Source organism: Pyxicephalus adspersus, chromosome 2, assembly GCF_032062135.1.
Source record: "Pyxicephalus adspersus chromosome 2, UCB_Pads_2.0, whole genome shotgun sequence".
In the NCBI taxonomy this organism is placed as follows: domain Eukaryota; kingdom Metazoa; phylum Chordata; class Amphibia; order Anura; family Pyxicephalidae; genus Pyxicephalus; species Pyxicephalus adspersus.
In genome coordinates, this window is record NC_092859.1 from 146,796,302 (window position 1) to 146,809,719 (window position 13,418).

Here is a 13,418-nt window from a genome sequence, read left to right on the forward strand (position 1 = left end):
ATAACTGTGTACTGTAGTCTTCTTCATGGGTAAATAAGGCATCCCCCTGAAAATAAGCCCTAGAGCATATTTTGGCCTTCCAAAAAAAATAAGACAGTGTCTTATCATCGGGGAAACAGGGTAGGTCTAGCTAAGAATAATTTAGGCGTTTATAGAAGGGTTGAACTGCCTGCCAAACGATCTCTGTAATCTGTCATTAACGAACTCTGATATCAGGGCAGTTGCTTTAAATACAGGTCTTCTGAAATTTCCCTCTTAACATTCACTTAACTTACTCAGTAATGCCAACACCATTGTATAGACATGCTTTTTTAATCAATGTCCACCACACATTGTCCTGAACACTCTTCCCATCCCTGTGCTGCGTTCCCTTTGTCCAGTATCCAAATAGGAAACAAACCCCAAACAGATATTAAATGCCACCTGAGATTTAATAGGTACGCAGAAGTCATGCATTACCTAAACCTATCGTCCAAGTGCTAAACCCTTGACTAAATTGTATCTGTTGTCCATGATATGTCAAAGTAGTAATGTCACTTATGTAGAGGAAGTGTATATTATGTGCTGACATTACAAATCAATTGTACATTACTTCCCCACCTTCTGCCATATTCACACTAAAATAACCCACTTTTTCATCATGATCCTGATGAATATACTCAGCCTCCTCTCATTCATGTCTAATGCCTTCTCTTTCTCTTTCAACAATCATTAATTACAATCTTTGTATCTCAACCCTCTGAGGCTACATACACACGTGAAATAATTGGCGTTGGAAAGGATCTTTCACGAAGATCGACAAACGACTGCACGATGTATGAACGAATGCTGTACACACAACACCGTTCTGCTCTATGATGAGGGGAAGGGGAGAACAAAGGAGTGGCACCCCACTGCGCTCACTCCCCTTGACTTTATGATAAATGGCATTATGATCATTCGTCTTCCATTGTCCATGGACAGTTGTTCAGACAATGGAAGAGGAGTGCTATACACACACAAGATTCTCATCTGATATCAGCCCTGAGCCGATTATCGGACAGGAACCTTGCACGTGTGTACGTAGCCTTAGTTCCCCTACTATTGATCACCCTAAACTGCCCACATTTGATTTATTCTACAGAACCCTCTCACCTCATCCCTTTAGCCTAGAAGGTGGGATTCTTGGAGAACATGGCAGATATATAACATTACTTAGGATTGTAGTAGGAGTAAGTTAAAATTCTGGCAGGCTCATTAGGTTTTTTGGACATCAATAGAGAACACATGTGAAAAAGTGCATTGTATGCCCCAACACATAACTCAAGGAAACACTACCCCTGCAATGGAGCTTCCCCACCTCTGCAATGGATAAATGCTTTTTAGGTCTGGAGTAGTAGTAAAAAGAACTTTTAACTACCCTATTATTACACGGTATTTATATAGCACCATCATATTACGAAGCACTGTACAAAGTCCATAGTTGTGTCAATAACTGTTCCTCAAAGTGGCTCACAATCCAATGTCCCTACCATGGTCATATGTCATTTAAACAGTCTAAGGCCATTTTTTAGAGGGAAGCCAATTAACCTCACTGCATGTTTTTGGGATGAAAGCCACACAGACACAGGGAGAACATGCAAACCCCATACAGATAGTGTCTTGGCCAAGATTTGGACCCTGGACCTAGCGCTGCAAAGGCCAGAGTGCTACCTCTGAGCCACCATTCTGCAGAGGTAGAACTACCTTATCCTTTTCTCCAGCAGGCTTACATCTCTTCTTTAGGGCACTCCATCCAGAAGGCTCTAACATTATCCCCTACCATGTTGGACCAATACTCATGCTTTGAGGGTGTGGACCACAAGGGCCCATCCATAAGAGGAGTCCAGAAAACTTTTTTTTTCTATTCCCCTAGACCCAATCAAACATGTAACCCTTGTACTGTGCTTCATTATTCTGTTATTTAAACTTGCATTCAAGGTGTAAAGCCAGTCCAACATCCAATGCACAAAACATTCTAACACTTCCCAGACTTATCCCTAATGAGGGCCAATTACAAAACTAATAATTGGCTGCACAAAAAACACAACTAGGCAGTGGGCTGTGTAATTGGTTTTCCCTTTGACCAAAGTCATTTAAGCTCTTCCTCTTTAATAAACATCAATCAAACTGTTCTTCGGTTTGTTTAGATAGTTGATGTTCATCGTCTTCTCCTTGTCATCTTCACCTCTGGAAGTAGATTCCTATTTCATGTCCGTCTATATATTATATAAAAAAAAAACAAGCCCAGTGGCTATGTATTTATCTATGTTCTTTAAAGACTGATAATTAAAGGGCTTCCCCCAAAATTAAAGAAAAGAAATGTACAAGCTACTAATCTTGGCGGTCTATTCATTTCTCTAGACTCCCGTAAAATGTATTACATTGTAACAATTAAAATGATTCAGCGCACAATCTACTTCACTGAGAACACCTGGTCTCTTTATTCCCAGCTTATAATGACTGTGTGATGATTTTACTGAACATAAACACTGCTACAACTACAGCCAAAGAACAATGTCATCTAATAGTTAAAGTATATCCAATGCCCAAACTTGTTTTTTTGTATTTTGGATAAAGTAGGGAAAAGGGAGTGGAGGGGGGAGTTAAAAACCCTTTTTTCTTTTGCTTTTTGTATTGTAATCTATGGAATCAATATCTCCTCTACTTCATGCACTATAGATATATCAGTAAGTATTTACGCTAGCCTGGGTCCCAGGTTTGAATCTCAGCCAGGACACTATCTGCATGGAGTTTGCAGGTTCTCCCTGTGTTTGTGTGGGTTTCCCCTGTGTACTCCCACATCCCAAAAACATGCAGTTAGGTTAATTGGCTTCCCCCCAAAAGTGACCTTAGATTGTACTAAAGACATATGTCTATGGTATTGATATTGATTGTGAGCTCTTCTGAGGGACAGCTAGTGACATGATTATGGACTTTGTACAGCGATGTGTAATATGATGGCGCTATATAAATACTGGATAATAATAATAATAGTTGCTATAAAGAATATAATTCTGCCTAACAGGGACCACAATCAGAAATAATAACCTGATATAAATTTATTTATATCAGGTTATTATATATTATATTATATAAATTTAATTTTAACTTCTCACTACTCTATCCTAATTTTAAAAGTTTTGCAATTTTAGGGCCAATTTTATCAAACAAGGAAACAAAATGGAACCATTCTTGTCAATGTAGAGATCAGTCACTTAGAATCAACCTCCAGATTAACGTTTGCAGAAAAATCCCTGGACTGTAAGCAGAGAGCCCCATGATGGCAATCTCCTAAAATGGAAGGCAGCTGGACTTTAAGGCTGCAATGAAGAAATCCAATGATATCAGTGCACCTGATTTTTTCCATTAGTCTTCACACTGCTAGGTTTTTCTTTTGTTTGCATCTTTGGTCTTTTTTAGCTAGACTGTTATTTATTTTAGACTTTATGTTTTGCTTAAATAAATGACTTCATCCACCCTGTTTAAAGACATAAAATCCATTCTTAATTAAAATGAACAGATCCGGCCAGATTTGAGAAAGATAATTTTTTTGGAACTGATGCTGACCGAGCAATAGAGAAATAACATCAGCAAAGATTTTCTGTTTCTCTGTCCCTCCAGGGTGGTAACCGGCCTATTTGTTATCACTACTTTGAATGTTGGTTATAATTTCTTGGATGTTAATTTATACACCTGTGTTTAGGCATTTATATCCGGCACTGCATATTCTATCCATTATATAGCCCTCCATGACCCCATTCGTTACGTATGTTTAGCTGGGCTCAACCCAAATTAACTGCTATGATCTCATTTCTACTACGTTTAACTAATAAATCACATTTTCTCTCTCCTTTTCACATGAGAAGGTTGTAACCTGGAAGGGTGTAGTCCTCTTTATTTTGTATGTTCTCATCAGTGCGGAGTGCATTCCTGACAAGAAGCAGACGGCAATCCAATCCTCCAAGGAGCCCTTTATATACTGGAGTGGAATACATCTGTTCCAAGGCTCTGACACTGACCTATGCACACAAAGCACTGTACCCCATTAAATTTAACATCCCAACTTAGCTGTGGTTCCACTAGAAGACAAAGAGCAATTAAAACGAATCTGACTACATGGAAAAATGTTGTCACAAAGTTTGTTGGATGGGTAAAAACCAGGCACTAATATATGCAACGACATTAGGAAATGAAGGATATAATAGACAAAGAAGACAGTTGGCTGCACTCCCCACTCACCCTAGGGGCTACTGAACACTAAGAGAAAGTGTCTCCGTTATTTCCAGCAAAAATAGGAATTTACGTGTCTCATCCAAACATGGTCTCCAATGAATGGCTTTCTGGCATGGATGACTCCAGCTGATTCATTCTAGAATAGTATATTTCTTGTGGACAAAACACTTTCATGATTAAATATAAAGAAAGAAAGCCTAATATTGCATTGATCTGTATTACTTGAAATAATAGTCTTGAGGCTCATAAAAAGAATACAGGAATGGCAAAGTTGTTGGTACTGTTACAGCTCATCGGAAAAATGTTTTTTGCCTCCTGAAAAAAGAATAAATGTCTTTGTCATCAAAGCAAGTGTGAAAACAGAGTATTGCATATTCAACGAAAAGATCAAAAAATGGCCTGGACACATTTGTTAGTATCCCCAAACAACCATAAATAATTGGAATGCCATGATTTTTCAAACTATAAAATGTGTTTCCTTTAAGCCATCTCATCATGGATGTCTGAGAGATTTCTGAAACTCAACCTGGATAAAACCAAACTCATCACCTTCATCCCCTCAAATTCCAAATCTCCCCCTGATATATTCCTAGCTGTTAATACCACTGTTATTCTTCCCTCCTCTCAGGCACGTTGTCTTGGCATCACCTTTGATTCTGCCCTCTCATATACCACCCATATTCAGAACATTTCCAGGTCCTGTCACTTTCATCCACGCAACATTTCCAAAAAATCCGCCCCTACCTGTCCCCAGAGACCACCAAACTCCTTGTACATGCTCTCATCATCTCTCGTCTGGACTACTGTAACCTCCTCCTCTCTGGCATTCCACTAACCCGACTCTCTCCTCTACAATCTATTATGAATGCTGCAGCCAGACTCATCCATCCTTCCCTCTGCTCCTCTTACGCTGCATCTCTTTGTAGTTCTCTTCATTGGCTTTCATTTCACCTTAGAATCAAATTCATCTCCTGTGCTTTGCCTTCAAATCCCTCCACAGTTCTTGTCCCATTTACCTTTCTGCCCCGATAGAAAAATACCCCCTAGCCACTCTCTCCACTCCTCCAATGACCTACTAATGACTTCCTCACTCATAACCTCATCACACGCATGGCTCCAAGACTTTTCTACAGCTGCCCCGACTCCCTGGAATGGTCTTCCTCATCCTATTCAGCTTGTACCTACTTTCTGCTCATTTAAAAGAGCACTCAAAACCCATTTTTTTCAAACCCATCTACCCGTCTTCTTCTGTCTCTTAATATCCTCACTACTTCCCACCACTACATATCTACCCTTCTATTGTGTGAGACTTTCCCCACCTCCTAGATTGTAAGCTCTTCGGGGCAGGGTCCTCTCCTCCTCCTGTGTCACTGTCTGGATCTGTCTGTCATTTACAACACCTATTTAATATACAGCACTACATAATATGTTAGCGCTATATGAATCCTGTTTATAAATATTAATAATAATTAGTATCACACAAGTCTCCTATTGTGCAATGAGTCCATCAGACTCCTAAATGGAGAAAAAACATAACTCCCGTGTTTGGTATTATCTTTTATCCACACTAAGGACATCAGAAGGAAAACTATACACTTATATTTTAAAGGAAAATGATATCTCCGAGCAGCTTGATGTTCCTGTGACAGCGTATTTTATTAAGTTCATGGGACACTGGACTGTAGCCAACATCTGTGCACATGGCCATGAGGAAAACCGACCCCCAGAATAGTCCCTTGTATGAGCCCCGATTTGAACTTTATGGAACATCAAAGGAAATATGCATTCTGGAGTATGCACTCTTCTAATGTGACACAGCTGGAGCAGTTTGCTCGAGAAGAGTGGCCCAAACTACCTGTTGTGGAGCAGAAGTCTCATTGAGAGCTACAGGAATGGTTTGTTTGCAGTGATCCCTCTGCAACCAGATATTAGTTAAGGGTGTCCCTATTTTTGTCAATTTCATCTGTAACTCTAAAACAAAGTCTGATTTTTGTTAAATACAGAAAAAAGGATGATTGGCAAATAGATGGAAGGAGGCCAACAAATGTGTGCATGGCTGTTCTTGCCCAATTTTCTTCTTGTGGGGATCTTAGATTGTAAGCTCTTCTGGACAGGGTCCTCTCCTCCATGTGTCATTGTTTGTATCCGTCTGTCATTTGCAACTCCTATTTATTGTACAGCACTGCGTAATATGTTGGCACTATATAAATACTGTTTATTAATTATATTAACAACAGATTCCCACTAAATTTCACTGATTGAATTTAATGTTACACCCAGCTCAATGTCCAGTCTGCATTATAAGTAATGATCTAAAATGGTTCCTGGGGTGGAAGGTGGAAAATATGGGCCAAGATCTTACAGATCTTTTTAGTTCCTGTGAAATTAAAATACTGAGCTTTGCATTCTTCTTCTATTCAAGGTATATGGACCATGTCATTACTATGTCACAATGGCCCAGAAAGTTATCTTCAATATTGAATTATCAACCTGCAAGGGATATTTCACCTAATGTGGTAAATGTGTTCAAGACTCATGCAAAGAAAACCCAAAGGCAAACACTTGTATAAGCCTGGATGGTAAAAGTCAGCAGAGCTTCACCTCATTCACTAAGCTAAATAAAATCTCCCTTGCAATTGTATTTCTATGGATAAATGTAAGCCATGTGTACATGAGCCATGGATGGGGTTGGTATGAGTTTATCAGCTTAGCATATGTTATCAGGGTGTAGCAATGTACTCCACCGCTGATCTGCTCCTGGCAACTGATCTTCACTTCATCTCTTGGAAGCCGTGTGTTTTAAGATCTTTGGACAGAATGTTGTCTAACATATTTTTGTGATGTTTCTTTGCACCCACCCATCTAAATACAACTTAATAAAGAATACAAGAAACCTAATATAGGATATTATATATAAATACACAAAAAGATCAATACATTGTTTCTACTAGATTACCATGGCCCAGATCCCAAAAAGTGAAGATCTATTGGATGTGACCGGGTGCTAATTGATAAGCGACAGACTTGTGAATCAGAAGTTGCAATGCTGATAGCCAAGCCCCCGCAACACCTTCTCATCCAACTATATTGCAAGCAGGCAAAGCCTATATGACAGGGACAACTCTGCTCTGAACTCGGATCAGTGCAGCACAATTGCCACACCATCAAAAGAAACAACTTTAGGTTAACTTCACAGAATCAACAGCTAATTAATATTAAGATCTGCAGCACACATTACCGTACTTTAATGAGAAGCCATAGTTCTACTATTACTTGTAAAATCATGTGTTTAAGTGATTCTACTTTGCACAGATCATTGGCATTGAGTAAAGTATTACTGCTTGTCAGCAGACAGTAAATCTTACATTACTAACCTGTACCAGCAAATGTTTTTGTCTTTGCTAACTTTAGTTAGCAAAGAATGTAGTGGTTACCATTTTTGCTAACGTAAAGAAATCTATACATCAACATCAAGCTAATTAAAGTTTACTATAGGAAATGAAGAGAGCCAAAAATGATTGAAGCAAGTTTCATATACCTCCTCCACCCACACAGCTACTAATGAGCTATGCAGAAACCACAACAGCTGTACAAATGGAAGAATACCTCCACTTTACCACTGGGATAATGTCTTCATTTGTCTTCCCTTGCTTCACTCATACATTTTTAGTTTGCTTTGGTATCCGTAAAAAATAAATGTTTTCCTACTTAAAAACCTATTACTAATGGGTGCCGTTACTGCTGCAGCTATCCACCAATATCAGATCATGTAGGATTGGACATTGATAGTGATACACTGTGACACTGATTGCTAAATTATATTGCAAATATTCTTCTTTAAGATTGCAATATAAGCAAAGTCTTTAATGTGAAACATATTCTCATTCATAAAAGTTACATGGTTTTAATCAAAATGGGGTCATGGGGAAATATAAAGTGGAGCCACCAATGCACAGCATTGCATTTCTATGCACCCCCTGCCCTTTTGTTAGTTGGGGCCCTGGAGAAGGCGGGGGACCTGGGTAATTGGCCACGTTGCCCGAATCTAAAACCAGCTCTGGCTTCATGACTGTTAGGGCCTGATTTATTAAAGCTCCCCAAGGCTGGAGAGGATATATTTTCCACAGTGAAGCTGGGTTATCCAGCAAACCTGGAATGGAAGTCATTTGCTATTTCCTAACAAATGTTTTAAATCCTGGACCAGATCCAGTTTAGGTTTGCTGAATCACCCAACTTTACTGATAAAAGTGTCTCCCTTCCATCTTTGGAGAGCTTTAATAAATCAGAGTCAGCTTCTTTTTATCGAGAGCAGTGTTTCCCAACATTTGTAACATGGGGGAAACCTTGAAATACCATTCAGATCTTCAGGGAACCCCCTATTATAATTACTATATCGACAGCTCAAAGTACATTAGTGTGGTGGTCAGTGGGGTGAATGTCTCTTCCATTGCTGGCCATTGGGAAGAATGTCACCCTTACAGATAGCCAAAAACAGATTGGTGTCACTTATACTAACAGTGCTCAACCCAGAATTTTTTTTAAGCTGGGTGGGAAGAAATTGTAGACGGGTGGCAGCCCCTGTATTGTGTTCCAACTCATCAGTAACCACCCAATAACAGCCGGGTGGCTGCTGAAAAGTTCGGGGTGGTGAGCCCAGCTAAAAGGGCCTGGGGAGAACACTGACTGACCCAAGAGATACAAATTGCTAAAGGAACCCCCAGCAACCTCTGGAGGGACCCTGGTTGAAAAACATTGATCCAGAGAAAGGCAAATAAATCTGTGTGGGTAACTGGTAAATTTTATCTTAAGGGAGAAACAATATCCCTCTGGAACTCATACGGCAGACAGATCAATAACCTGGATACAAATATTACCACGCTCGCCTTGGCTACTGTGACTGTGAATATCATTAGCTGCAAGAAATCATCTGGTCCTATTTTTAAAGTTCAGTTAATAGTTTTACCATCTATGCCATGTGGCACCCCATAACATAATTACTATTACTGCATTTGACTTTCTTCCAAACTTTCCCTTTTTAGAAGTATAAAATACAACATACATCCACAGTAGCCAAAATAATTAAATGCAATTTAACTAAAATATTTGACAACTAGTGGCTGTGAGTAAAGGTTCCTTTTTTCTATAGTTTAGATACATATTACAGAATTGAACACACACATTGTATTCCTGTTAGATGCAAGCCTCTGCAACTGCCAATCTTCAGCAGTCAGAAAATATACACAAGCACAGCAGTTTATTGAATGAGTCATACAACTTTTGCTTAGTTGTCATCAGATGGTGTTAATTACATGGGATTTCTAGCAAACTGGAATCCTTTATTTAATTAGAGCCCATTTATGTAGTAAGAAGGAAGTATCCCTACAAAGTAGGGCCCCCAGTAAACAGTAGGACCCCAGTTCCCCTGACGTTTGCTTTACTCAGCGGTCTGGAATTCGATTAGTTATTAGCTATAGTTTCTATAGAGAACTATTATATGTATGGTTAGAAAACAATAACAAGTTCTACCACCCAACTGAGGAGCTCCAGAAAGAGACTATGGGCCTGATTTATTAAAGTTCTCCAAGACTGGAGAGGATACACTTTCAACAGTGAAGCTGGGTGATCCAGTAAACCTGGAATGGATTTCTTCAAAGTCATTTGCTATCAAATATTTTGAATGCAGGATCAGATCCATTCCAGGTTTGCTGAATCACTCAGCATTATTGATGAAAGTGTATTCCCTCCAGCCTTGGAGAGCTTTAATAAATCAGGCCCAATATTCCAAAGGGGATCTGAACAGACAGCAGATGTCCAGTGTTCTGGATTTACCCTTTGCGTCCCCATTACAAAAATGCCAATGATAATTCCCATCATCATTAAGAATTATGAAAACTCTGAGTTTCTCAAAAATGTAAGAGATAAAGAAGACTCTAAACACCATTTTTGCTAATCGACACAGGGTTGCCCAACCTGGAACCCCATGCCAGTCATTGGTATTACCTGGACTGGCATACAGCTCTTGTGGCAACTGCACTCAGCAAGTCCAGTTTTTCAGGAACTCTTAATGGGTCTTTTATTCGGGTGATGAAGTTTAAGCAGCTCTGAGCAATGGTCACCTAAGTGCTGATGACGTTCTAGGCAGACAGGCGACATTTAAATAATTATTATTTTTGTTATTATTAATAACAGCGTTTATATAGCGCCAACATATTACGCAGGGCTGTACAATAAATAGAGGTGGCAAATGACTGACAGTTACAGACAGTGACATGGGAAGAGGAGAGGACCCTGCCCCGAAGAGCTTACAGTCTAAGAGGTGGGATGTAGTACACAATAGGAGAGGGAATGAATATAAAATATTTACATAAAGTATATATTCCACTTGGAAAGGGAAACCCATTTTTATACTTACACCATGCAATACAAAACAGTTCTGCTCTTACAAATAGGAACTTCCCCAACGTACATGAAGAACCAATTAAAAAAAACCTTGAAGGTTCATTCATCCAAGGTATAAAAGTGTTCTGCTATCAGCAGCATTGCACTCCACACCCCCCATCAGTTCAAACATCCCTATAGATTGAATTCCTTAACTCCTGGCACACCTTAGTACATTGGTAAATAGGTTAGAATGTTGACTAAGGAGGTTTTCCTATACTTCCACCTTTCCCACCATCCTTTTTTAACTTTATAAGGCTGATTAATCCGTAATGGCATGCTGACCTATAGCACACCAAGAGGGAACCGTGCAAGATAAAGCATGGCAATCTGTAACCGGCTCCACTGCACAGCTATTTCCATAGGAATTTTAAGTGGTGGGGACTGACACATCAAGGTCAGAGATTCCTTCCTTATAATTACACATAATTCCCAAAGAGGCTGCTGCAAGAATATAGGATTCTATCATGTGTGTCCTATTATCACTTGCATGATGTGCTTAGAACAAGAGGACGTCCCCTTTTATCTTGTCACACTGCTCTGTATTAGTGGTATGGACTCTTGGCACTAAATAAATGCATAATAATAATATATACGGGGGGCTAGCACTCTAGGATTTGCAGCACTAGGTCCCAAATTCGAATCTCGGCCGGGACACTATCTGCATGGAGTTTGCAGGTTCTCCCCTTGTTTGTGTGGGTTTCTTCCGGGTACTCCGGTTTCCTACTGCATTCCAAATAAAAAATTTGCTTCCCCCAAAATTTGGCCTATGACTGTTTTAAATACATATGACTATGGTAGGGACATTGGATTGTGAGCTCCTTTAAGGGACAGTTAGTAACATTACTATGGGCTTTGTACAGCGCTGCATATTATGTCGGCGCTATATAAATACTGGATAATAATATTACTGTACGTTAGCCCCACATGGGCAGATTTCTGATAAATTTCACGGTGAGTAATGCTGCCATTAAAGCAGCACCCATCTTCATTTAATGGTTAACAAATAGCAAAATCTACAACTTGATGTTAATGTGTAACCCAGATTTCAAAAGAAAGTTCACAAATGTTGCAAAGACAAAAAGAAATGAACTCATGTAACAAGTATTTCTTGTTGTTGCCCTTTTTTTATTTTTACTTTCCTATTGATACATTTTTACTGAGTTTTACTACACAACTGAAAAATTCTTTTTAGAAGACTGATAACTTGGATTCTTGTGAAGGTATTTTGTGCAATTAGCTCTAATCCCCAAATGACCATGCATGAAGGATTTGTCATACCTAAACTCAAGTGTTTCCAGAGGGCAAAAACCTAAAAAAGGCTTATTTTTAAATCCCATCTTATTTAGGTGTATTCTGCAACAAAGGTTGATCACACTGTAGGGAATACAAGCTATAGTTATATTGAAATTGAAAACCACATATTTCTTTGCAAGACTTGCTGAAAGTGCATGCTGGACCTTGTAGTTCCAAAGCAGCTGAACCTTACAGGCTGCATGCCTATGTATAGCTGGCCACCTCCTGAAATGCCTTCATAGTCACACCAGCAGAGGGTGACATATCCCAAATCCCAAAACTGACATCTGGAACAGCAATGTGAAATGTACTCAGGAAACAACTAAGAATGTGAAAGTGCTGAGAAGGGAAATCACATCTAAGCATGAAAGTGGATGCAACTCTTAATAAGAAAAAGCACATCAATTAAATCCCAGTAATTTTGAGTCTGACTATTGAAAATTGATGTTGTTTTTTCAATTACCAAAATATTTTGTAATAAACCTTTGCACAGTGCATGCAACACATTCCTAATCATAACACACATAGGGGTCTAATAATAAATGTGCAACATTTTCTATAGGAGAATTCATCTCTGCTTCATTAAACTGGGAGATTATCCACCATAAAATATTGCTAGATGTCAAATCAGTTCTTTATAAATAGACTCCAGAGAATATGCGTCATAATATAATTAAATGACACCCATTAATTACTATTAGCATTTATTTTACCATGATAGTAATAGGACTGTCAATAGGACACTAGGACTGTACAGTTGTACCTTGCTGCAAGAATACAATAGAACACATCTTATATGTATATACCTTGCTGCAATAATACTTTAAAACATATTAGTTATTTATATACTTTTGTGCAAGATTACTTTACAACAAATTTGTTATTGATATACCTTGCTGTAAGAATACTTTAGAACATATTTGATATTTATATACTTTGCTGTAAGAATACTTTAGAACATATTTGATATTTATATACCTTGCTGCAAGAATTCATTAGAAGAACATTTTTGTTATGAATCATGTTGCATCATGTAAGTAGTAAATTGGAAACTTAGATGTTGCCCAGTTTTGATGCTTCTGAAATCTAAATCATGATTTTGGACTCTATAAAGTGGAGAATGTTCTGTGCTGAAGTTATTGAACTGCTGATGGTGATCATGAATGATGATGATGAGCATGGTGATGGTAAGAGTATGAGCATGATGATACTGATATGAGTATAAGTATGGTGATAATAGGAGTATGAGCATGATGATGATGATATGAGTATGATGATGATGATATGAGTATGAGCATGGTGATGATGATATGAGTATGAGCATGGTAATGATATGTGTATGAGTATGGTGATGATATGAGTATGAACATGATGATGATGATATGAGCATGATGATGATGATAGGAGTATGAGGAGGATGATGATATGAG

The 13,418-nt window shown here is 38.7% G+C and overlaps 1 protein-coding gene across 1 annotated transcript in view; it reads right to left on the minus strand.

The window, feature by feature from the left end:
- Positions 1 to 13,418, minus strand: part of HAPLN3 (hyaluronan and proteoglycan link protein 3) — a 27,103-nt gene that overhangs the window by 13,028 nt on the left and 657 nt on the right. The gene's annotated exons all lie outside the window — the stretch shown is intronic.